Here is a 24,424-nt window from a genome sequence, read left to right as displayed (position 1 = left end):
GAGGAATGCCAGTGCCTAACAGACTTCCTCAGGGGGGTGTTGTGAAGATTAATAGTTTAGAATGATGTCACCGTTATTAAGGTGCTTGGATTCCCTCGAGCAGAGGGGATATGTAAATCCAGAGACTCATCATAAAAGTAATATCATCACTGTTTCTCACAGCCGACTGTTTCCTAAGCTGGGATAGAATTTCCAGAAGTATCTTTCTTTTTTAGAATTACAGAGTATGACAGATTTATTTCCACACATCTCACTTGCTTTCAGAGTTATTGTTTCCTCTTATTCCCCCCACCCCTTTGGTGACAGAGAAGCCTGAGAACCCATCCTGTCAGGAAGTTCTTGGGGAATTTTCAGAAGGATGTGAATGCAGGGTATGTGAATGGCTGTGCACAGCAGCATCAACTTTATTTTATAAAATAGCTGTGTGTATATATACATATATATGTATACACACACCACACACGTGACTGATCTTCCAAACATATCTGAATAACCAAAACCATGAATGACAAACGTGTCAGATACATTCATCAGAACTCAGAGGATCTTCTAGGGGAATTCACTAGCACGTCTTCCTCTTAAAATAGGTCAGGTAACTATTCCCCTCCTTTGGGACTTTCAAAAAGGATGTGCTACTAAACCTAGGCCCCAGGATAGGAGCTTAGTTGCCCTCTAGACAACTAATGCCAATCCCCAAATTTTCTGAATTTATTGACCAAGATGTTGGATGGAGCAGGTTCAAGCATCTTGCTAAATAAAATATAGATTATATTGATCATTTCCCCTCAATCTACTAAAATCTTGTTACTCTTTCACAGAAGGAAATAAATCAGTTTGACAGGACTTGTTCTGTCAAGTGATATAAGTTCCTAACACTGCATTCACTACAGATTATTCTAGAAATAAATTGGTAATTTTTTTTTCCAGGTGAACTTCCAGATTAGAACACCGCGCACTTCCCTGTTTGTTTTTAAAAATAGAGGCATTAATCCTGCTTTCTTTCAGTCTTTCCAAGTTGTTAAAAATGAAGTGGCTCTCCCATGATTTTAGCCAATAACAACAGCTTCCCTTATAAACAACTTTATCCTGCAAAAAAATCTGCTTAGGAAAAAAAAAAAAAGGCATTTCTACTAGTGTTTAAGAAATGTTTAAGAGTTCATCCTGCAAAAACAATGAGGAAGTAAATGGTCAACGTATATGACCTCTACTTTGACAAGCCTATTTCCAGATCTCTCCCATAGATTTAGGTGTTAGATTTAGAAATTATTTCTCAATTAAATGGGGTTAAGACCAAAGACAGGTAGAGTAAATTTGCAGATCATGTCGATTATGTAGATCTCATGCACGTCAAAGCCATTATTTTTCTTTTTTGTTTGCTTTTGTTTGTTTGTTTGTTTAAGATGGAGTCTTGCTCCCAGGCTGAAGTGCAATGACATGATTTCGGCTCACTGCAAGCTCTGTCTCCTGGGTTCAAGCGATTCTCCTCTCCTGCCTTAGCCTCCCGAGTAGCTAGGATTACAGGTGCCCGCCACCATACCCAGCTAATTTTTGTATTTTTAGTAGAGACGGAGTTTCACCATGTTGACCAGGCTGGTCTCGAACTCCTGACCTTGGGTGAGCCACCCACTTTGGCCTCCCAAAATGCTGGGATTACAGGCATGAGCCACCGTGCCTGGCCAAAACCATTATTTCTCATAAACACATTGGAAATCCACTAGGCAGTACAGGAGAAAGACAGGAGAAAACGCATGAAAAACTTCATTGTTTGTCTTAAGATAAATTACGGTGGCCACAGGATCTGGGCCCTTCCTGAAATCTCAGGGCTTCATAAAAACCCAACATTTTCAGAATACGCATGGCACAGAGACAACCTCGAAGTCAAAGCCCCAACTCTGTCAAGACCAAGGCAGGAGAACAAAGGCAGCATCCTTGAAATGAAATTCAGGTATCTTGGGTACTTCTGGGTATCTCTAGGGTTTGGAGTTTCTAAGCTTAACCAAGATACTTGCTTGTTTAAAGGCTCTGGAAACAGAAAACCCACACTACCCTGGACAGGTCACAGCTTGGTATTTACCAATCTTGTGAGCCTGAAATTTAAAATTCCTTTATCCTTTTTCTTTGGCCCACCATGCCAATTCCCAGCCCAGGTTACTCCGAGCCACCTGCCTCTGGATTGCTAGACAGTGCTGGGATTATAAACCTTGCCCACTAAAGAACTTTATTTTTTATTTTTTTTTTTGAGACGGAGTCTGGCTCTGTCACCCAGGCTGGAGTGCAGTGGCGCGATCTCCACTCACTGCAAGCTCCACCTCCTGGATTCACACCATTCTCCTGCCTCAGCCTCCGAGTAGCTGGGACTACAGGTGCCTGCCACCAAGCCTGGCTAATTTTTTGTACTTTTAGTGGAGTCAGGGTTTCACCAGGATGGTCTCGATTTCCTGACCTCGTGATCCGCCCACCTCAGCCTCCCAAAGTGTGGGATTACAGGCGTGAGCCACTGCACCCGGACCCTTTGTTTCTTAAAACCATGATTGGAATGAACTTCAACTTGCCTGTCACATTACCTTATGGTGCCTTATAACACCTCCTCTTTTTCACCATGAAATATCTTTGTATCCTTAACCATTATTTCCTTCCTTCTATTCTGCTGTGATTCCACTGCAAATCTTCCCTGATCTCTAGAGTTCAACCTGACCAGGTCCTTCTAGTCCCCTTCTCCTTCACTTACTTGTCTCTCTCTACTGCTGTCCCCATGGCATGCCTGCCTCCATCACTTTCATATCTTTCTCTTATTAAATTTATTTTTAAGACCGGGCATGGTGGCTCATATGTGTAATCCCAGCACCTTGGGAGGCCAAGGTGGGTGGATCACTTGAGGTCAGGAGTTCAAGACCAGCCTGGCCAACATGGTAAAACCCCGTCTTTACAAAAAATACAAAAATTAGCCAGGAATGGTGGCACATGCCTGTAATCCCAGCTATTTGGGAGGCTGAGTCAGGAGAATCACTTGAACCCAGGAGGCGGAGGTTGCGACAGGGCGAGACTCTGTCTCAAAAAAAAAAAAAAAAGAAAAAAACAATTATTTTTAATTTTTAAAAAATAGAGAGGGGGTCTCACTATATGGCCCAGGCTGTTCTTAAACTCCTCGCCTCAAGTGATCTTCCCACCCTGGCCTCCCAAAGTGTTGGGGTTACAGGCGTGAGCTGCCACACCTGGTCTCCTATCTTTACTCCATTTCTACTTGGAAACTTACACATGCTGTATTCTCTCCAATCAAACAAGAACAAGAACAATAACACTTCCCTTGGTTCTGCCACCTTTTTGATGTGCCATCCTTCCATTCATTACCCAACTTCCCAAAGAATCATTTAAACGTGTTCTCTGGCCCTTGCTTCTCTGGCACTGTGGACAGATGGCTCTGATTGTTAAGAGAAGATGGTCATTATTTTGAGCCTTTTAAATAGATCCCTTGTGGTTCCTGCCCACTGGTCTTAGTGTCACCTTGTGAGGTCACACAGAGCAAGTTTAATTCCCCGATGCAGACAACCTTTCCCCTGTCCTGGCCTCCTCTCTCAGTCTGATCTTTCTGAGATAGGAACTGCCAGTTTCTTCCACTCTTTTTCACAGGATCTGCTTCTGAGTCCCCTTTGCCTTCCTGTTTCCAGTTTGACTCTCTTCTTAAAGTGTCATGGCCCAAGATTAAATGTAAATTGTCCACATCTGCTCTGTCTACCGCAGTAGAGCGGGATTCTCACCTCTTTTGTTCTCCTCATTACACTTTTGCCCAATACAATTGTGAAAGCCTCCACCCATTAACTTAAACCTCTAAGACAGTGGTTCAGAAAGTGTGGCTCACGGAGCTCCTACTTCAGAATGACCCAGAGAGCTTCATGTTATGGACTGAAAGTTTGTGTCCTCCAAAAAGAGGGTGGAACTGAATGTGTAGGTATTTTGACCCCAGACTCCAGAACTGTGAGAAATAAATGTCTGTTGATTGGGCCACCTAGTCTGTGATATTTTCTGATAGCAATCTGAGCTATCTAAGACACTTTAATACATGGAGATTCCTGGACCACACCTCAAACTTGAATCTGACAATCTAGGGTAGCACCTGGGAATCCACATTTTAAGCATTTATGCCAGGTGACTATTTTTTTTTTGAGATGGGATCTTGCTGTGTTGCCCAGGCTGAAGTGCAGTGGTATGAATAGAGCTCACTGCAGCCTCAAACTCCTGGGCTCAAATGATCCTCCCACATCAGCCTCCCCAGAAGCTGGGATTATTGGCACACACCACCATGCCTGGCTAATTTTTTAAAAAAAACTTTTTCTAGGGACAGGGTCTTGCTATGTTGACTAGGCTGTGGTCTCGAACTCTTGGCCCCAAGCAATCCTCCCGCCTTGGCCTCCCAAAGTGCTGGGATTTCTGGTGTGAGCCACTGTGCTCAGCCAGGTGATTCTTAAATGTGTCCAAAAGTCTGAAAAGAAAAAAGCTTCAGGTCTTTTCCAATACTTCTTACCAAGCCTGGCTCCCTCCACCGGAGTTTGTGCAGATGGGTTTTCAGGTCCAAGGTCAAGACCCACCATTTTCTTGTGTTACATTTCATCTTGCTAGATTTGGTGCATTGCCACGGTCTATCAAAAATCTTTTGAATTCTTTATTTTGCAACATATGATGTCATGATAACCACACATGGATTACCAAAACCTCACTGTCCCAGCACCAGAAATCTCCTCCACATTGATACCAATCACTAACTAATTTGTATTTCATCTTTCATCTTCTTTTCCATGAGATAAATGGGCAAATTTTCTTTCTTTCTTTTTTTTTTTTTTTTTTTTGAGACAGAGTTTTGCTCTTATTGCCTAGGCTGGAGTGCAATGGCACAATCTCTGCTTACCACAATCTCTGCCTCCTGGGTTCAAACAATTCTCTTGCCTCAGCCTCCTGAGTAGCTGGGATTACAGGCATGTGACACCACGCCCAGCTAATTTTGTATTTTTAGTAGAGTCGGGGTTTCTCCATGTTGGTCAGGCTGGTCTCGAACTCCTGACCTCAGGTGATCTGCCCACCTTGGCCTCCCAAAGTGCTGGGATTACAGGCATGAGCCACTGTGCCTGGCCCAAATTGTCTTTAACCATATTATCAAATGCCTCACTAAAGCCCGGCTTTTCTTTGTCTTCTATATTTCCCTGTTCCACTGGGAGATGCCAATTCTGTCAAAGAAGAAAATAAAGTGTTCTCACAGGCCATTTACACATGCATTCTAGAATCTGTGGTCAGCCAGTGGACTCCAGTGTGCACAACTCACCCTCTTTCCCAGCGGCCTTGTTCTGGATGTTTATGGCACTTATGTCATAGGACCCTTGACTTGTAATTATAAATGTTCTTGTCCACAATTTTTTTTTTTTTTTTTTGAGACGGAGTCTTCCTCTGTCACCCAGGCTGGAGTGCAGTGGCACGATCTCGGCTCATTGCAGCCTCTGCCTCCCAGGTTCAAGGGATCCTCCTGCCTCAGCCTCCTGGATAGCTGAAGACTACAGGTGTGCACCACTGCACCCAGCTAATCTTTATATTTTTACTAGAGATGGGGTTTCACCATGTTGGCCGGGCTGGTCTTGAACTCCTGACCTCAGGTGATCCACCCGCCTCAGTCTCTCAAAGTGCTGGGATTACAGGTGTGAGCCATCACATCCAGCCCTCGTCTACATCTTGATTCAACTATGAGATTAAGGAGCTCCTGAACTCTGAGCTTTTATTTTAGGTGCCTCAAAATATCTCATGGTAACTAGCACAAGATCCTACTTGGTAATTTTTGAATGAATGAAGTTTTTTGTTTTTTTGTTTTTTGTTTTTTTTTTTGAGATGGGGTCTTGCTCTGTTGCCCAAGCTGGAGTACAGTGGAGCGATCTTGGCTCACTGCAAACTCCGCCTCCTGGGTTCATGCCATTCTTCTGCCTCAGCCTCCTGAGTAGCTGGGACTACAGATGCCTGTCACCACGCCTGGCTAATTTTTTTGTATTTTTAATACAGATGGGGTTTCACTGTGTTAGCCAGGATGGTCTCGATCTCCTGACCTCGGGATCCGCCTGCCTTGGCCTCCCAAAGTGCTGGGATTACAGACATGAGCCACCACGCCCAGGCAAATGAATGAATTTTACATTTTATTCCCACTAACTTACTTTCATTTTTTATATAAGATGAAAGCAGATCCTGGAGTGAATACTGGACGACTAAGCTCCCTAGGCATGAGGGAAGTGGTGTCTCAGATCCTGGAGTGAATACTGGCCAACCAAGCTCCCTAGGCATGAGGGAAGTGGTGTGCCTGGGCAGATCCCAACAGTCCCAGTTGTTTCTGTTAGTCACTGCTCGTAAAAATCAGCTCCTTAGAATAAAAGCAGTCTTTGAAATGCAGTGTGATGAAATCACAGAAAGGATGACACAGTTTCTGAAACATCACAACATTACTGGAATCTGTAGTAATGGCCAAAGAGACACAGGAAACAGTACTTAAAACAGAACAAAACAAAACCCGGCCAGGCGCAGTGGCTCATGTCTGTAATCTCAACATTTTGGGAGGCCAAGGTGGACAGATTACTTGAGGTGAGGAGTTCAAGACCAGCCTGACCAACATGGTGAAACCATGTCTCTACTAAAAAAAAAAAAAAAAAAATTAACTGGGTTTGGTGGCGGGTGCCTATAATCCCAGCTACTTGGGAGGCTGAGGCAGGAGGATCACTTGAACCCAGGAGGTGGAGGCTGCAGTGAGCCAAGACTGTGCCATTGCACTCCAGCCTAGGCAACAAGAGCAAAACTCTGTCTCAAAAAAATAAAACAAAACAAAAAAACCCAACACCTTACCTTAGTAGAGCCATCTAAGTCAGCATAACATGCAAATAAAACCTGAGTTATAAGCTTACTACTAATGAGACCTCTTGTGATGGCACAGACAAAGTGTGTCAGTAGGACGTGATGTGGCTGGAGAGGGATATCTGGCTTCTCTCTCCATTATGGTTCCCTTCTGCATCACAACTGGTAACACATCTGAATAATCATCTGATATATAAAACACAAAGGGTGAAAAGCTGTAAATGAATGGTGGAAAGTCTTGTAGTTTTCATGGTCAAGTGACTTTCTTTGTAGTCATGTCTTTCCTATTTCTTTTTTTATTTTTTTGAGTCAGGGTCTCACTTTGTTGCCCAGGCTAGAGTACAGTGGTGCAATCTCAGCTCACTGCAGCCTTGACCTCTTGGGCTCAAGCCATCCTCCCACCTCAGCCTTCTGAGTAGCTGGGACTACAGGTGCGCACCATCACACCTGGCTAATTTTTGTGTTTTTTATAGAGATGGGTTTTTGCCATGTTGCCCAGGCTGGTCTCAAACTCCTGGGCTCAAGCAATCTGCCCGCCTCGGCCTCTCAAAGTGCTGGGATTACAGGTGTGAGCCATCATGCCCAACCTTTCCTATTTCGCATAGGCCAGAGAAGATTCCACAAATACCCCAGAATGTGCCTCCACTGGAAAAGCCACACAGCCCCAGGGTAACACAACTGTTCTACATGAGGTCTAGGGCCACGGTTCTCAACTGGGGCTGACTTTGCCCCCTACATCCCAAGGGACATTTGGAAGTGTCTGGAGACATTTCTAGTAGTGACAACTGACATCTCATGGGTAGAGATTCTGATAAATATTTGGCAATGCACAAGACACATTCCCTCCACCAACAAGGAATTATCTGGCTCAAAATGCCAATAGCAACAATCTTAATAAAAAAATTCATCAGTGAAAGCCTTTAAGATCTAGAACAAGACAAGAATATACACTTTCACCATTTTTATTCAACAAAGTTGAAGTCCTAGCCAGAGAAATTAGGCAACAGAAAGAAATAAAGTGCATCCAAATTAGAAAGGAAGAAGTCAAATTATTACTGTTTGCAGATGACCTATTTTAGAAAAACTTAGAAACACCACCAAAATAACCTGTTAGAAATGATAAACAAATTCAGTGAAGTTGCAGGATACACAATCAACATTAAAAAATTAGTAGCATTTATATACACCAACAGCAAACAATCTGAAAAAGAATGTAAGAAAGCAATCCCATTTACAGTAGCTACAAAAATATAAAATACCTAGGACAAAATTTTTCTTTTCTTTTTTTTTTTTTTGAGACAGAGTCTTGCTCTGTCACCCAGGCTGGAGTGCAGTGGCACGATCTCGACTTACTGCAAGCTCTGCCTCCCGGGTTCACACCATTCTCCCGCCTCAGCCTCCCGGGCTGAGACTACAGGTGCCCGCCACCATGTCCAGCTAACGTTATTTTGTATTTTTAGTAGAGACGGGGTTTCATTGTGTTAGCGAGGACGGTCTCGGTCTCCTGACCTCATGATCCACCCGCCTCAGCTTCCCAAAGTGCTGGGATTAAAGGTGTGAGCCACTGCACCTGGCCATACCTAGAAATAAATTTAACCAAAGATGTGAAAGATCTCTACAAGGAATACTATAAAACACTGATGAAGGAAATTAAGGAGGACACAAAAAGATCAAAGATAGCCCATGCTCATGGATTGAAAGAATTAACGTTGTTAAAATGTCAAGAGTACTACTCAAAGCAGTTTACAAACTCAATGCAACCCTTATCATAATACCAGACATATTCTGCACAGAAGTAAAATAAAAAAGTCCTAGAACCACAAACGACCCCAAATAGCTAAAGCAAACATGAACAGCAAGAACAAAGCTTGAGGCACTGCACTACCTGACTTCAAAATATATTATAAAGTCACAGTAACCAAAACAGCATGGTACTAGCATAGAAACAGCCACATAGACCAGTGGAACAGAATAGAAAACCAGAAATAAGTCCACACATTTATGGCATTTACAACTCATTTTATTTTTATTTTTATTTATTTATTTATTAATTTTTGAGATGGAGTTTTGCTCTTGTTGCCCAGGTTGGAGTGTGATGGCACGATCTTGGCTCACTGCAACCTGTGCCTCCCAGCAAGTGATTCTCCTGCCTCAGCCTCCAGAGTAGCTGGGACTACAGGTATACACCACCACGCCCAGCTAATTTAAAGATGGGGTTTCACTATGTTGGTCAGGCTAGTCTGGAATTCCTGACCTCAAGTGATTGGCCTGCCTTGGTCTCCCAAAGTGCTGAGATTACAGACATGAACCACTGCTCCTAGCCTACAGCTCATTTTCAACAAAGAACATACATTGGGCAAAGAACAGTCTCTTCAATAAATGTTACTGGGAAAATTAGATAACCAAATGCAGAAGAATAAAGCTAGACCCCTATCTTTCACCATAAATAAAAATCAATCAAAATAGACAAGACTAAATCTAAGACCTGAAACTATGAAACTCCTAGAAGAAAACATTAGGAAAACACTTCAGGACTTTGGTCTGGGCAAAATTTTGGGAATAAGACTTTAAAAGCACAGACAGCAAAAGCAAAAATAGAAAAATGGGATTACATTAAGCTAAGAAGCTTCTGTACAGCAAAGGAAACAATTATCAAAGTGAAAAAACAACCTACGAGAATGGGGGAAAATATTTGCAAACTATGCATCGAACAAGAGATCAGTAACCAGAATATATAAGGAACTCAAACAACTCAATAGCAAAAAAAGAAAAAAAAATCAAATTAAAAATGGGCAAAAGATCTAGATGGACAGACGTTTCTCAAAAGAAGACATACGTAAGACAAATGGCCAACAGGTGTATATTAAAAATGCTATTTAAAAATGCTCCACATCATTAATTGTCCAAGAAATGCAAATCAAAACCACAATGAGATATCTTACCCCAGTTAGAATGGCTTTTATCAAAAAGACAAAAAATAACAAATGCTGGTAAAGATGCAGAAAAAGGAGAACCCACGTGCACTGTTGGTGGAAATGTAAATTAGTACAGCCTCTATGGAAAAGTGGAGGTTCCTCAAAAGTCTAAAAATAGAAATACCATATGATCTGACAATGCCACTGGTGGGTGTATGTCGCAGAGAAAGGAAATCAGTATATTGAAGAGAAATCTACACTTCCATGTTTATTGTGGCATTACTCACAATAGCAAAGATATGGAATCCACCTAAGTGTTCATCAACGGATGAATGGATACAGAAAATGTGGTATATATACACAATGGAATATTATTCAGCTACAAAAAAAGAATTAAATCCTGTAATTTGAAGCAACATGAATGAAAATGGACTATCATTAGCAATAACTTACTGTATAGTTCACAGTATCTAGGGCCAGGCATGGTGGCTCACACCAGTAATTCCAGAACTTTGGGAAGCTGAGGCAGGGAGATTGCTTGAATACAGGAGTTCAAGACCAGTTTGGGCAACATGGCAAAACCCCATCTCTACAAAAAATACAGAAATTAGCCAGGCGTGGTGGCACGTACCTGTGCTCTCAGCTACTTGGGAGGCTGAGGTGGGAGAATTGCTTGAATCTAGGAGGTTGAGGCTGCAATGAGCTGTGATGACACCACTGCACTCCATCCTGGGTCAAAGAGCAAGACCCTGTCTCAAAAAACAAAACAAAACAGAAAACCAAAACAACAAAACAACAAAATAGCCAGAAGAGAAGCACTGGAATGCTCCCAACATAAGAAAATATAAATGTTTGAGGTGACAGGTATCCCAGTTACCCTGATGAGATCATTACCCATTGTTCACATGTATCAAAATATTACATGTACCCTCCCAAATAGGTACAATTATTATGTATCAATTAGAAAAACACTAAAAACTTTAAAAAATTTAATTAAAAAGTATAATGAGTACTGCCATTGAGAATTCCTGGTCTAGGAACACAGTACTAGTCCTACACCTAGACAGGCTGGTCCATCTCAAAGGGTCATGTAACTCACTACCTGTTGTGGGTTTGTGAAGTAAGTCACAGATGGCAAACACCAGAAGATACTTTGCAATTCTATAGGGAGGTGAGGATCCAAGGCCAAAAACCCCACCCAGTGGACCGGTTTGGAGAGCAGCCTGAGTAGAGATAGAGAGGTTCTGGAACATTCATGATAGCACATGGAAGCTTACTGGGACCAAAGGCCCTTGAGGAACTCTGCTCAGAGGACAGCCTACTTCTCTGTAGATAGAGGGACGCAGACTCAGTAGGGTCTTGTGAGACTCCTCAAGGAGCATGCTCTTGGTCATGAATAGACCCTGACTGAGAGCTTCTAGAGCTTCTAGAGGTTTAACTGGGGCCTCTGAGGATCCGGAAATGTGACGTGAATGTGAAACCAGTGTACCCAGCAGGACAACAAGAGGTACTGCTTTTCAGGCTAACTCCAGGAAAGTCCTTGTCTTACAGGAGGAAAAGGGAAACTCATTTCACCTAAAGCCCCTAGACAACAGATACGTTTTCCCCAAATTGCCATTCTTTTTGATATAGCCACGATTTTAAACATCATTAGTTTTATATATCACAGGGAAGCTGCTGGATTTAATGAAGCCTCAAGATGTCCCCTGAGAGATGATTATAACTCTAATTAAAAATGGGGGGTGACGGACAAAAATCCCTTAGGACTCTAAGCAACTGGCATTTGTGTGTCTTTTTTCATGGAGAAGATGACTTTTTAATGTCAGTTTGGGCTCTTTCCAACAGTCAAGGAAAGTGTCCCCAAAGTCTAATACATTTTGAGATTTAATGTGGTTCAAGGATCAGGAAATGTCTTAAATTGTAAGGGACAAAGAAATTTATAAGCCAAGACAAACTTTCATTTTCTCTCTCTCTCTCTCTCTTTTTTTTTTTTCTGAGACAGAGTCTCGCTCTTTTCATCCAGGCTGGAGTGCAGTGGTATGGTCTTGGCTCACTGAAACCTCTGGCTTCCTGGGTTCAAATGATTCTCCTGCCTCAGCCTCCTGAGTAACTGGGATTACAGGCACCCACCATCGTGCCCAGCTAATTTTGTATTTTTAGTAGAGATGGAGTTTTGCCATGTTGGCCAGGCTGGTCTCGAACTGCTGACCTCAGGTGATTCACCCACCTTAGCCTCCCAAAGTGCTGGGATTACAGGCGTGAGCCACTGCGCCTGGGCTAAATTTCATTTCTTTTTTTTTTATTGAGAGAGTGTCTCCCTCTGCCGCCCAGGCTGGAGCACAGTGGAGCGATCATAGCTCACTGCAGCCTCGAACTCCTGGGCTCAAGCAATCCTTCCACCTCAGCCCTCTGCACAGCTGGGATCACAGCTGTGTGCCACCATGCCCAGCTAATTTTTGTATTTTGTATTTTTCGTAGAGATGGGGTTTCACCGTGTTCCCCAGGCTGGTCTCAAACTCCTAGGCTCAAGCAATCCACATGCCTCAGTCTCTCAAAGTGCTGAAATACAGGCATGAGCCACTGTGCCTGCCCCATTTCTTTTATTTCATATACCTGTACTTACCATCCCCATGATTACATGAAGCCTAGAATATAAGAAACAACCTAAATGAATTCTATCTGAATGTCGAATCTAGGTATGGATAAGAACAAAGGAGGAATGAGTGTGGCAGAATGAGGATTACAGTTCCATACTCAGGCAAGTTTTTGGGGATCAGGTAGGTATGGCAGGTCAGAATAGGTAGTAGGGGGCATGGATCCAGGTAACTAAATGAGAGTTAAAACATTCTCAGGTATATCCTGAAGTTCAAGGCAGGAGATCAGGGAGATTGAGACACCAGTATCAGAAAGCAGACTACTGACAGGAGCTCATCTTATCATAAGAAGGCTGGCTGGCCATGCCCACTACTCATCGGAGAGTCTTGACCCTACATAGATCCTGAGAGGGAAGTCCAACTGTTTAGTATCCATGGTGGGGGTCCAGGGCAGGTGGCAGCCAGAGAAAGCATGAGGCAAAAAGGCACAGCTCATTGAAGGCCTTAGGATTGGATGGGTGTCTGCATTTGAACTTAACATATCCCTGGGTGAGGATCTCAGTAGCCTGCACAGACACCCACTTCCAAAGGCAAAGGTGATGTTACACTTTTTTTAAAAAATTAATTTTAATTTTTATTTATTTTTATTTTTTTTGAGACAAAGTCTTGCTCTGTCGCCCAGGCTGGAGTGCAGTGATGCCATCTCAGCTCGCTGCAACCTCCACCTCCCGGGTTCAAGCAATTCTTCTGCCTCAGCCTCCCAAGTAGCTGGGATTACAGGCACCCTCCACCCACCCCAGCTAATTTTTGTATTTTTAGTAGAGATGAGGTTTCACCATGTTGGCCAGGCTGGCCTCAAACTCCTGACCTCAGGTGATCCACCTGCCTCGGCCTCCTAAAGTGCTGGGATTACAGGCACAAGCCACCGCACCCGGCCTAATGTTACACCTTTAGATCGTGTCCTTGCATCTCCTTACTCCATGCACATATTTTTACCAAGGAAAAATCAAACAGCAGAGAGCTGGGCCTCCATGAAGCCAACTGTGTCACTGAACAAGGGTCTAATGCAAGTGACATCAGGGATGCCACTGTGATTAAGTGATGGATGCAGTGACCACACTATCCATTGACCCTGCACTGACTGGCATGAATCAGGGCAGGTCTCTGACAACAGGAATCTTGTGATTTAAGATTCATCCCTGGATGGGATGAACGTACCAGGCAAGGCTCTCATCCTTGCAGACACAGAGCGTGAGGCACCATGTTGCCCTGGGAGACAGACCTGCAGGCTTTACTAATGATCGTCGAGCCTTTTGTTAATGACTGACAAGATTTGAAGATTCCCCTCTTAGTGTTCAAGGCTGGGGAATTATCTGTAGGATATAAGGATGAAGAAATATTCCTGAACCCAAGTTGTGCTTGCTTTAAGGCTAGTGGCCCCCAACCTCATCTCCGGTCTTGATTCCTTCCCAGATCCTACACACAATGAACAAAATATCTACCTGTGATGCCTAAAAAGGCCACGTGTCCTCTGCTGACAATGCCTTGCCCCCAACAATATCAACCCCTCCAGACTGAATCACTTTTTTTCCCCTAATCTGTGCTTTCCAAGTTCACTGGAATGACTATATTTAAACTGTATTTCTGGGGTCGGGCTTGGTGCCTCAAATCTGCAATCCCAGCACTTCGGGATGCCGAGGTGGGGGGATCCTTTGAGCTCAGGAGTTTGAGACCAGCCTGGGCAACATGGGAAACCCCATCTCTATGAAAAAATACAAAAATTAGCCAGCATGGTGGCACGCGCCCATGGTCCCAGCTACTCGAGAGGCTGAGGTGGGAGGATGGCTTGAGCCTGGGAGATGGAGGTTGCAGTGGGCTGAGATAGTGGCATTGCACTCCAACCTGGATGACAGAGTCCCGGTCTCAAATGAAGTAAATAAATAACTAAAGAACACTGGTCGTTGTGTACTTGGTTATCTTTTTCACAAGGCAAAAAGCACTTCGAACTCAGGGACCATTTGTTTAAATATGAGTGCGATGTGCTTATCACAGTGCCTATCACATAGTATTTGCTCAGTAAATGTCTATGGAAGGAAGAAAGGGAGGGAAAGCAGGCTGGATGTTAAAAAAGCAGTAAAGGGTGGGGTGTGATGGTTCATGCCTATAATCCCAGCACTTTGGGAGGCTGAGGCAGGCAGATTGCTTAAGCCCAGGAGTTCGAGACCGGCCTGGGCAACATGGCAAAAACTGGCCTCTACAGAAAAAAAAAAAAAAAAAAAAATTAGCCAGGTGTACTGGTGTGCATCTGTAGTCCTAGCTACTTGAGAGGCTGACGTGGGAGAATCACTTGAGCCAAAGAGGTCAAGGCTGCAGTGAACCATGATTGCAGCACTGTACTCCAGCCTGGGAGACAGAGTGAGACCCTATATTAAAAATAAAAAATAAATAAATAAATAAAGGTCAGGAGCAGTGGCTCATGCCTGTAATCCCAGCACTTTGGGAAGCTGAGGTGGGTGGATCATGAGGTCAGGAGATTGAGACCATCCTGGCTAACACGGTGAAACACTGTCTCTACTAAAAATACAAAAACTTAGCCGGGCATGGTGGGGGGTGCCTGTAGTCCCAGCTACTCAGGAGGCTGAGGCAAGAGAATGGCATGAACCCGGGAGGCGGAGCTTGCAGTGAGCGGAGATCCCGCGGCTGCACTCCAGCCAGCCAGCAGTGTCAGGCTTTTCTGAAAGGGGCATTGGCCAGTAAGCCTGGGAGAGACAACCTCATGGGGATCAACAAAGGAGTTGGCAATGGCTTTCAGCGGCTGCAGGGCTGTGACTCCCACTGCGCCTATTGGCGGAACCCCAGGGAATCCCTCTTTCTTGGATCAGCCAGGGACTTACCTTCCTCAAAAGCCAGCACATACGCCTGTGCTGGCGACACTTCTGTAGAGCTGGCCAGCAGCAGCCTGAGGTTGGCTATGTCAAACGGTCCCTAGCATCTCAGAGACTGAGCCTTGCTCAATCCTGTCTTTATCCTGTCAGTTTCCTCTGAGACCCCTGATATTTGATATTCTGACCCCAAATAGTTAACCTTAGTTGTGGTGAATTGCTTTCATTTATTTTACGATCTTCATGGGATGAAAGAATTTGTCAAGCTGAGTCTTCATTCAGAAATTCACAAAATATAGCATTTGACAGTGCCACTTAATTTTCAAAATACTATCCAATGGCCACAAGGATCATTGTAGCCGAAAACCCTGAGAATATCTATAAGGGTATTTCAAGACACTAGAATGTGACGACATAGGTCTCTTCTGCTTTCCCCTCACCTTAGCAAACCAATTCATCAGGATATTCAATAGAACATTCAGCACATATCCTTAACTGCTCTTAGAAATCAGTTCTGTCGATACATCAGCTATTCAAAGAAAGTGCTTTTAAGTTCGTTGTTGAACATAGTAATGTAGTGTCTTGCAATGACAAAGTCAACAAATGTTTGAGCTCGAAGATTTCTTATAGACAGGCTAGTCTGAATTAAGGACACTAACACCCAGCTAAAAAGGGTAAGTCACTTAGTGACCTGCCCAAGAACATGCAGCTAGTGCGTGGCTGAACCTGACTTGAAAGCAAACATCGTGATCATAAGCCACCTTTCTGCCACTGTGTGTTGATGGTATGAAGATACCATAAATACATTAACATATGCACACACATAAAAGGATAAAGTCTTGCATCGCATAGACCCAGTTGTCTGAAGAAACCATCAGCCCTACTGAAACAATATCCCATTTAAGTTTAAGACAGCCTGGTGAAGCCCAGAGCCTCACCAGTCCCCCAGAAAACAGAGTATTGTTTCCATCCAAACCTTGCACTGAAAGGAGCCTGTCAGCAGGAAGTGACCTCGTGAGACAACTCTGGGGAGAGCAAAGGGCTGAGGAGAGAAAGGCCTCATTCTCACTGCAAACAGGAAAAGGAAAGAGAAAAAGCAAGCTCTGTCTCCACACAAGGTTTACTGGGCTGGCTATGAACTGTTCCAGTACGTTCCATCAAATAGATGCCTTCATAGAATCAAGCGGAGCGCGAACGCCGTGTCTGGGGCTCCCACTCCCGGGACACACACGTGGGCGGGCTTACACATGCTCTTGCTCTCGCGCGCTCTGGGAGAGCGCTTATATGGGCTTCATGAGGCTAAGTAATAAACACTTTGTCTTCACCCTGCTATTTATGGCTTGCTCGGGGCATCCTGTGCTCTCCACTGCCCTTACCTGAACACACGGCTCCTGCAGACCCCGAGTTTAATAGGGACAACAGTAAATCTGAGAGGCTGTGTGCGCCCCACGCGCTCCTGTTTTCCTGGCCACCCATGCTAATTGCAGAGAAAGGCCAACCTGTATCCCTTCGGTTATGCTGTGTGTGCCCTTCCTGGAGGTGAAATCCCTTCTCCTTTTTCTTCGGGCCCCTGTTTTCTTCCATCCTTTCAAACATCTCTCTAACATATCCTTTGCTATTTGACCCCTCCCAGAGATCCCTTCATTCTTCAGCAATGGATCAAAGAACTCTGAAAACAAGAATAACCCCGACAGCTGCAAACCACCAGCCCTCGCCTCCAGCAGAGGTTTGCGGAAAACTGGACGACCACGTGCATGCAGAGGTAAGGAAATGATCCAGTCCTACCTGGCGTTGACTTCCAGGTTCACTCAAAGGCCGCGTGCCACCCTTTGAACGTCGTGTTTGGGTTGCAAAGGGGAAAGATGCATGTTGAAAGCCAGAAGTGTGCCCAGGCCAACAGACGTCTGAAAGCCACAGGGGATGACCCTGAAAGAGGCCGGGGGATGGAGAACCACAGCTGATCACTTCGGTCCGTTTGAGGGGTCCTTTCGCTCAGCTCCTTCAGGGGTTCCAGGGCTCTCAGAGCTTCCAGGTCCTGTAAGAAGAGATGGAGTCATGGCTGCACCCTATGCACTCTCGGGCTGTCACACAAGCCTGGAGCCCGGCCACTTCTCGGCCTTGTCTTCATCTTGGGCTAACCGGCCGTCTCCTGCAAACAGACAAGACAGAGAAGGATGAGTGAACTCGGCCTCTCCCCACAGAATACAGTTCGCCATTACAGCGCTGATTAAATACAGGACATTATCTCACCATAATGCCCTCCTGGCGGCGTTCCCAGGAAAATTCTAACTAATCATAAAAATAGAAAGAAAAACGCAACCTAAATTCCATTCCTCGTCTTAAATGAGTGATGTGTTCACTTTTATTTATTTTTCTGGAAGCGAGGCGGGAAAAGAAAATGAATTTTAGAGCTTAGAAAAACAAGCTACTAATAGTACTAAGTAGAGCTGGGCGGTGGTGCAGACAGCTTAGCTCTAGCAGGGATGTGGCCGGCATGGCACGGGTGAGTCCCGGTCCTGCTCCTGGCTGAAAACTTAGGAGTTTAGAACTGGAGCACCTGGCAGGGCAAAGGCGGGATGGGGTGAGGGAAAGTTGCGGGGTTGAGTGTGGACCCCCTCAACCCCCGACACATGCACACACAAGCTAGGTGCTCAATAGCTTTCTTATAGCCCAGGTAGGCAAATCCTCTTCCAATATACCTTTTAAAATAATGCCTGATCTTTCTCCAGCAGCATCCTTTTTGGATACACAGGTATAGTTTAGGTATTTTTCTCCCTGGAAGGTTCTTTCCTGGAAATTCACCCAACTGATTCCTACTCACACATTTTAGAGATCTGAACAGTAAGAAGCCGTCCCTAAGAACCCCTACCCTGACTCCAGTCCAGGGGTTGGTCCTGTAAACCTGCTCTTCAGAACAGCCATGTGACTGTAATTCATGCACTAATTGCATAGTTGATTGTTTAACATGGTTGTCTGTCCCCTCCCTTAGATTAAAAATGTGTTTGTCTTATTCCCGACTTTGTAAGTGCTAGGTACACAGTAGCTACCCAATACATGCCTGTGTTGGATGAGTGCTGATGGGCCATGGTGGGTGCCAAAGTGGATGGTACCTTATGCTACTTTGGTGGGGCTCAGGTGTAGCAGCAACAAACACATGTAGAACCAGATCACGGTGGGTCCACACCAACAAGGACCAAGGACCAAGCTCCTCCTGAACAATTTCTGCTCTTTCCTCCTGTGAAGGGTTTTTTGTTTGTTTGTTTGTTTGTTTGTTTTTTTAATGGAGTCTAGCTCTTCTGCCCCGGCTGGAGTTCAGAGGTACAAACTTGACTCATTGCAGCCTCCACCTCCCGGGTTCAAGTGATTCTCCTGCCTCAGCCTCCTGAGTAGCTGGGACTACAGGTGTGCACCATCATGCCTGGCTAATTTTTATATTTTTATAGAGATGGGGTTTTCCCCATGTTGGCCAGGCTGGTCTCAAACTCCTGACCTCAGGTCATCTGGCCACCTCGGCCTCCTAAAGTGTTGGGATTACAGGCATGAGCCACTGTGCCCAGCCCCTTCTGTGATGTCTTCATAGATAAACCATGGGAGAGTTCAAAATCCTGAAAACCAGCTTCTGAAATGCTTCTCTTTTTTTCACTTTTTATTTTAAATAGAGACAGGGGTCTTGCTATGTTGCCCAGGCTGGTCTCAAACTCCTGAGCTCAAGTGATCCTCCCCCTTTGGCCTCCCAAAGTGCTGGGACTACAGGCATGAGCCATCACACCTGGCTCTGGGATGCTTCTCTTAATATTACACTGGATGAAAAGAAAAGAAAAGACATCCCACACCCATCTTGCCTCTCCCTGTCCCCACTCTGGCTGTAGAATCCCACACTGCCAGCCCCCATGGCAGCTACTGCTGAAGTAATGGGCACTGTTACTAGATGGCAAAGTTCTAGCTGGGCTAATTAAGCAGACTGAGCTAATAACCTTCCATTTTGGGACCGGTGTTATTCATAATTTAATGTATTGCTGCTGAAACATTAACCTTTCGACAACTGGCATGTTGCCCACAGCGGCCCAAGTGCTGACCATCTTTCAGTAAAATGAGTATTATTGTTAAAACAGGTATAAATCATTCATGGCTGCAGCTTTTGTGTCAGACCCTACGTGAAAATAAGCAGTAAGCTGGGTAATTTATTTACCTTTTGGTGATTATTTTTTATGATTTTATGATCATATTCAGTGATTCATAAACATTGGCCTGGTGCCATTTGGTAATCATTTTACATTTTAAATATTGTGTGGCTGTTCTGCTTTTCATCTTTAAAAACTTCAGGATTGATACCGGGCAACTTAATTCAAACACAAATGCAATTTCATTTGAAAGAAGGTGGTGGGTAGAGGCGGGGAAAGAATCCCGGCCCCTTCATTTTAATAAACCATTTTCAACAGAGCTGTTAGGAGCTTCCACTTGTTACAACATTGCACTTACTGTAGCAAACTTTCTTTGAAGTTTAACACACAGAGGGTGCCTTGAAATCTGAATAAAAGCACAGGAAAACAGTTAACAAGCTTCTGGTTGGAAAGATGATGTGATTGAGCCAAGGGTGGAGAGAGGCCTGGAGATGCTGGCCCCAGGCCAAGAAGGTTGGAAGCCACTAGCCCTCCTCCCAGCACCTGGTTGGGGAATGTGATTACAGTCCCCCAGGGACCTGGAAACTCTTTACTGCCTGCCTGCCTGCCTGCTGTGGCCGCCTGCCCTGAACTGGGCTCCCATAACCGTTCCAGAAAGTAGCTTTTGCTCCTTATGACACCAAGTCAGTGCTGGAGGATGGGCGGTGGCTGGGTCTTTCATGGTCTGGGAGCTCAGGGGATCTCCCTCCATCTCGCAGGCGCTCTTACAGCATCCCTGCACATTTCTTAAACCAGTGAAAACGCAGATGTCTTCCTATGTAACAGCTGAATCTGAACTTCTTTTTTTTTTTTTTTTGAGACAGAGTCTTACTCTGTCACCCAGGCTGGAGTGCAGTGGTGCGATCTCAGCTCATTGTAACCTCTGCCTCCCGGGTTCAAGCGATTCTTGTACTTCAAACTCCCAAGTAGCTGGGATTATACGTGTGTGCTACCACACCCAGCTAAGTTTGTAATTTTTAGTAGAGATGGGGTTTCACCATGTTGGCCAGGCTGCTCTCGAACTCCTGACCTCAAGAGATCCACCTGCCTCGGCCTCCCAAAATACTGGGATTACAGGGGATTACAGGCGCGAGCCACCACACCCGGCATTCAAGCTGAACTTTTGATGGTGGGAAGGGAGTGGGACAGGAGGAGGCAGAGAATGGGACATCATGTTAAAACTCTTCGTCAAGGCAGAAGCATGCCCGGAAGTAAGTTTGCCTTTAGAACCTCAGTTCATGTCAGGTGTGCTGGCACAGAGGGGAACTCAGTCAAGAAGACTGGTACCTTTGCCCAAAACATAGGAGATAAGATCTTAAAACACAGTCATAAGTATGTGCTGTAAAGAAACAGCCACAGGGAAGCCAAGGCAGAGGAGCAATATTTTTTCTTCCCTTCCCTTCCTCTCCTCTCTCCTCTCCCCTCTCCCCTCTTCCCTCTCCTTTCTCCTCTTCTCTCCCTCTCTTCCTCCCTCCCTCCCTTCCTTCTTTTGAGGTGGGGCCTTGTTCTGTCACCCAGGCTGGAGTGCAGTGGCACTATCACAACTGTCTGCAGCCTCAACCTCCCAGGCTCAAGCAGTTCTCCTGCCTCAGACTCCCAAGCAGCTGGGACTAGAGGCGCTTGCCTCCTCACCACACCCAGCTAATTTTAATTTGTTTTTGTAGAGACAGGACTTGCTCTGTTGCCCAGGATGGTCTTGAACTCCTGTTCTCAAGCAGTCCTCCCACCTTGGCCTCCCAAAGTGCTGGCCATACAGGCATGAGCTGCTGAGCCTGGCCTAGAAAGATTTCTTTCTGGACGGTTTGAATAGGGTTAGCTTGACACAGCCCTTACTGTCTTTTCTAACTTGTTTATTTAATTTCCCATGTATAGCTTTCATGACTCTTCAACTGGATTATCTGGTTTTAGGTTTTACCTGCATTTATATATATACATATATATATATATATATGTATATATATATGTGTGTGTGTGTGTGTGTGTCTCAAGTTATTTAATTTTTCATTGTGGTAAAATATAGACAACATAAAATTTGCCATTTTACTCATCGTTCAGTGTACAATTCAGTGCTGTTGATCACACTGGCAATGTTGTGAGACTATAGCCACTATCTCTTTCCAAAATTTTTCGTCACTCTAAACATAAACTCTTTACCCATTAAGCAATATGTCCTATTCCTTCTTACCCCCTCCCCACGGCCCCTCCAGCCTCTGGAAACCTCTCATCTACTTTCTGTGTCTATGAATTTGCTCTTCTGAACATTTCATATAAATGGTGCTGTGCAATATTTGTTCCTTTGTATCTGGCTTCTTTCACTGAACAAGTTTTCAAGGTTCATCCATGTCATAAGATGTATCTAACCTTAATTTGTTTTATACCAAATAATATTCCACTGTATGCATATACCACATTATGTTTATCCACTCCCCTGATGATGGACGCTTGGGTTATTACTCCCTTTTGGCTATTGGAATAACGTTGCTGTCAACATGAGTGTGCAAGTATCTGAGTTCCTAGTGTATCTATGTTGTTTTTTCTTTTTTTTTTGAGATGGATTCTTGCTCTGTCTCCCAGGCTGGAGTGTGGTGGCGTGATCTCGGCTCACTGAAACCTCTGCCTCCTAAGTGATTCTCCTGCCTCAGCCTCCCTAGCAGCTGGGACTACAGGCGTGGGCCACCACGCCCAGCTAATTTTTGGATTTTTAGTAGAGACGGGGTTTCACCATATTGTTCAGGCTGGTCTCGAACGCCTGACCTCGTGATCCACCCGTCACAGTCTCCCAAAGTGCTGGGATTACAGGCATGAACCACCGTGCCCCGCTTGTTTTATCTTTGAGATGGAGTTCTGCTCTGTCACCTAGGCTGGGAGTGCGGTGGCACGATCTTGGCTTACTGCAACCTCCACCTCCTGGGTTCAAGTGATTCTCCTCCCTCAGCTTTCTGAGTAGCTGGGATGACAGGCACATGCCACCACACCTGGCTAATTTTTGTATATTTAGTAGAGATGGGGTTTTGCCAACTGGCCAGGTTGGTCTCGAACTCTTGACCTTAGGTGATCCTCCCACCCCAGCCTCGCAAAGTGTTGGGATTACAGGCGTGAGCCACTGCACCCGACCGTATGCCTATGTTTCGACCATCACGTTATTTTCATCTGATCTACCTTTATCTTGGATGCTCTGTTGGCTAGCTTGGCAGAGCTGGCCTGGGCACAAGTGGCGAAGCCATTCATGCCTGGGAATTCCTCTCTGGCTGTCAATGCTGCCGCTTCAAAGGACTTCTTGCAGTCATCCTCTGGCGTTGCCACGGCTGCTGCCGGTTGTGAATTCTGCACCAGCAGCCTCCACCCCCTAAATTGGACTTCATAAAACAAGCTGCTTCTCAGGTATGCTAAAGAACAAATTAAGAAATAGAATCACCTGGGATGAGTGAAATTCCCTTTCAATCATGTCAGCCAGAGCAGAGGTTGTCATGAAATTTGATGTTAGGGATTTATTTCCTAATATACAGTCTAAAAGGGAAAACAGCATAAGAGCTGAAATGTGAATTGGATGTGTCTATAGAGTGTGAATTGGATTCAAGACAAAATATTGTGAATGGTTAATAGGGTCAGTCTAAGTATACTTGCTGAAATAATCTCTTGGATATGCAAATATTCTGAGAACTACACTGTCAAATAGCTATTGTATCCTCTTATCTATGTGTTCACAGAACGGCTACATGTTACAACAAATGAAAAATGTGAATTTAAAAAATAATGTCACCCTAAAATAATACTTTACTTTGAATAGTAATTTTTGTTGTCAGAGTTTTTTATTTTTGTCACACCAGACGGTTAGGTTCTTACCACAGCTTTATTTGGAAATATTAAGAGATAAGCTCTGGCCAGGCGTTGTGGTTCACACCTGTAATCCCTGCACTTTGGGAGGCCGAGTCAGGTGAATCACCTGTGGTCAGGAGTTTGAGACCAGCCTGGCCAACATGGTGAAACCCCGTCTTTACTAAAAATACAAAAATTCGCTGGGCATGGTTGTAGGTGCCTTTAATCCCAGCTACTCAGAAGGCAGAGGCAGGAGAATAGCTTGAACCCTGGAGGCAGAGGTTGCATTGAGCTGAGATCATGCCACGGCACTCCAACCTGGGTGACAGAGTGAGACTCCATCTCAAAAAAAAAAAAAAAAAGAAAAGAAAAGAGAGAGATGAGCTCTGTGTGTCCTGCTCTCAGCAGGAAGAGACATGGGGTGGGAAGGGGAAGGAGAAAGCAGGAACAGGCCAAATGTTCAGAGTCATCTGGGGCATCCAGTCCACGATATGCATCAGCCATGCCTTGGATTATCTTGGAATACCTTGGAACTACTTCTTCTGGCTACCTGGGGCCTTCTCCGTGGAATCCCTTTCCTGGGAACATTGTATTGTCTTGAGGACTTGAGATGCTATTTAAATGTTCACCATCTCACTATGGGTATCAGCCCATTACACATGAAGACAGGGTGGGGTTGGGGGCAAGGGGAATTCAGGTGAAAGATACCTGTGCTGTTGACAATTCCGGAGCTCCACCATTGAGCCTCTCATTAAAACCATTAGGAAGTAGCCACACGTATTGGGTTTCATTCCATTTCTTTTTCATTCCTTTTCCTAATTTCTGAGAGTTGAGCTAGTTGAGCAGAGAAGGAATAGACAGTGCAGAGAAGACGGACAACTGACGGATGACCCTGACATACTCTAGAACAGCCTGAAGCCAATGGTAAGTACTCAAAAACACCTGGATCTGATGAACAAATAAACATCAGCCACTAGGACTCAAGAGCTGAGATGATCTGACCAACAGGCGTGCCTTTTTCTTTGATCTAGCCCAGGTTTGCTGGGTTTGATTAACTTTGCAAATCTTTGGCAGAATTTGGTTCTCAGAAATATCAGGAAGTGGCGGAGTGCAAGAGAGCCCCTTCACCATGCTTAAATGGAAACATCTCCCAGCTTTCTGATTTCCAGGTTAGAATTCAATTTCCA

General features: G+C 44.7%; 1 protein-coding gene across 1 annotated transcript in view; it reads right to left on the bottom strand.

Annotated features, from left to right (window-relative positions):
* The window catches only part of ZFHX3 (zinc finger homeobox 3), a 1,113,461-nt gene that overhangs the window by 293,856 nt on the left and 795,181 nt on the right, over positions 1–24,424 (bottom strand). The window contains exon 8 of the mRNA XM_077984470.1: positions 17,047–17,410. The gene's annotated coding sequence lies outside the window, so the exon portion shown is untranslated. The remainder of the gene's footprint in view (positions 1–17,046; positions 17,411–24,424) is intronic.

This window comes from Macaca mulatta, chromosome 20, assembly GCF_049350105.2.
Source record: "Macaca mulatta isolate MMU2019108-1 chromosome 20, T2T-MMU8v2.0, whole genome shotgun sequence".
Taxonomy (NCBI): Eukaryota; Metazoa; Chordata; class Mammalia; order Primates; family Cercopithecidae; genus Macaca; species Macaca mulatta.
Note: the sequence above shows the minus strand (reverse complement) of the source record. Positions and strands in the feature narration are given on the sequence as shown.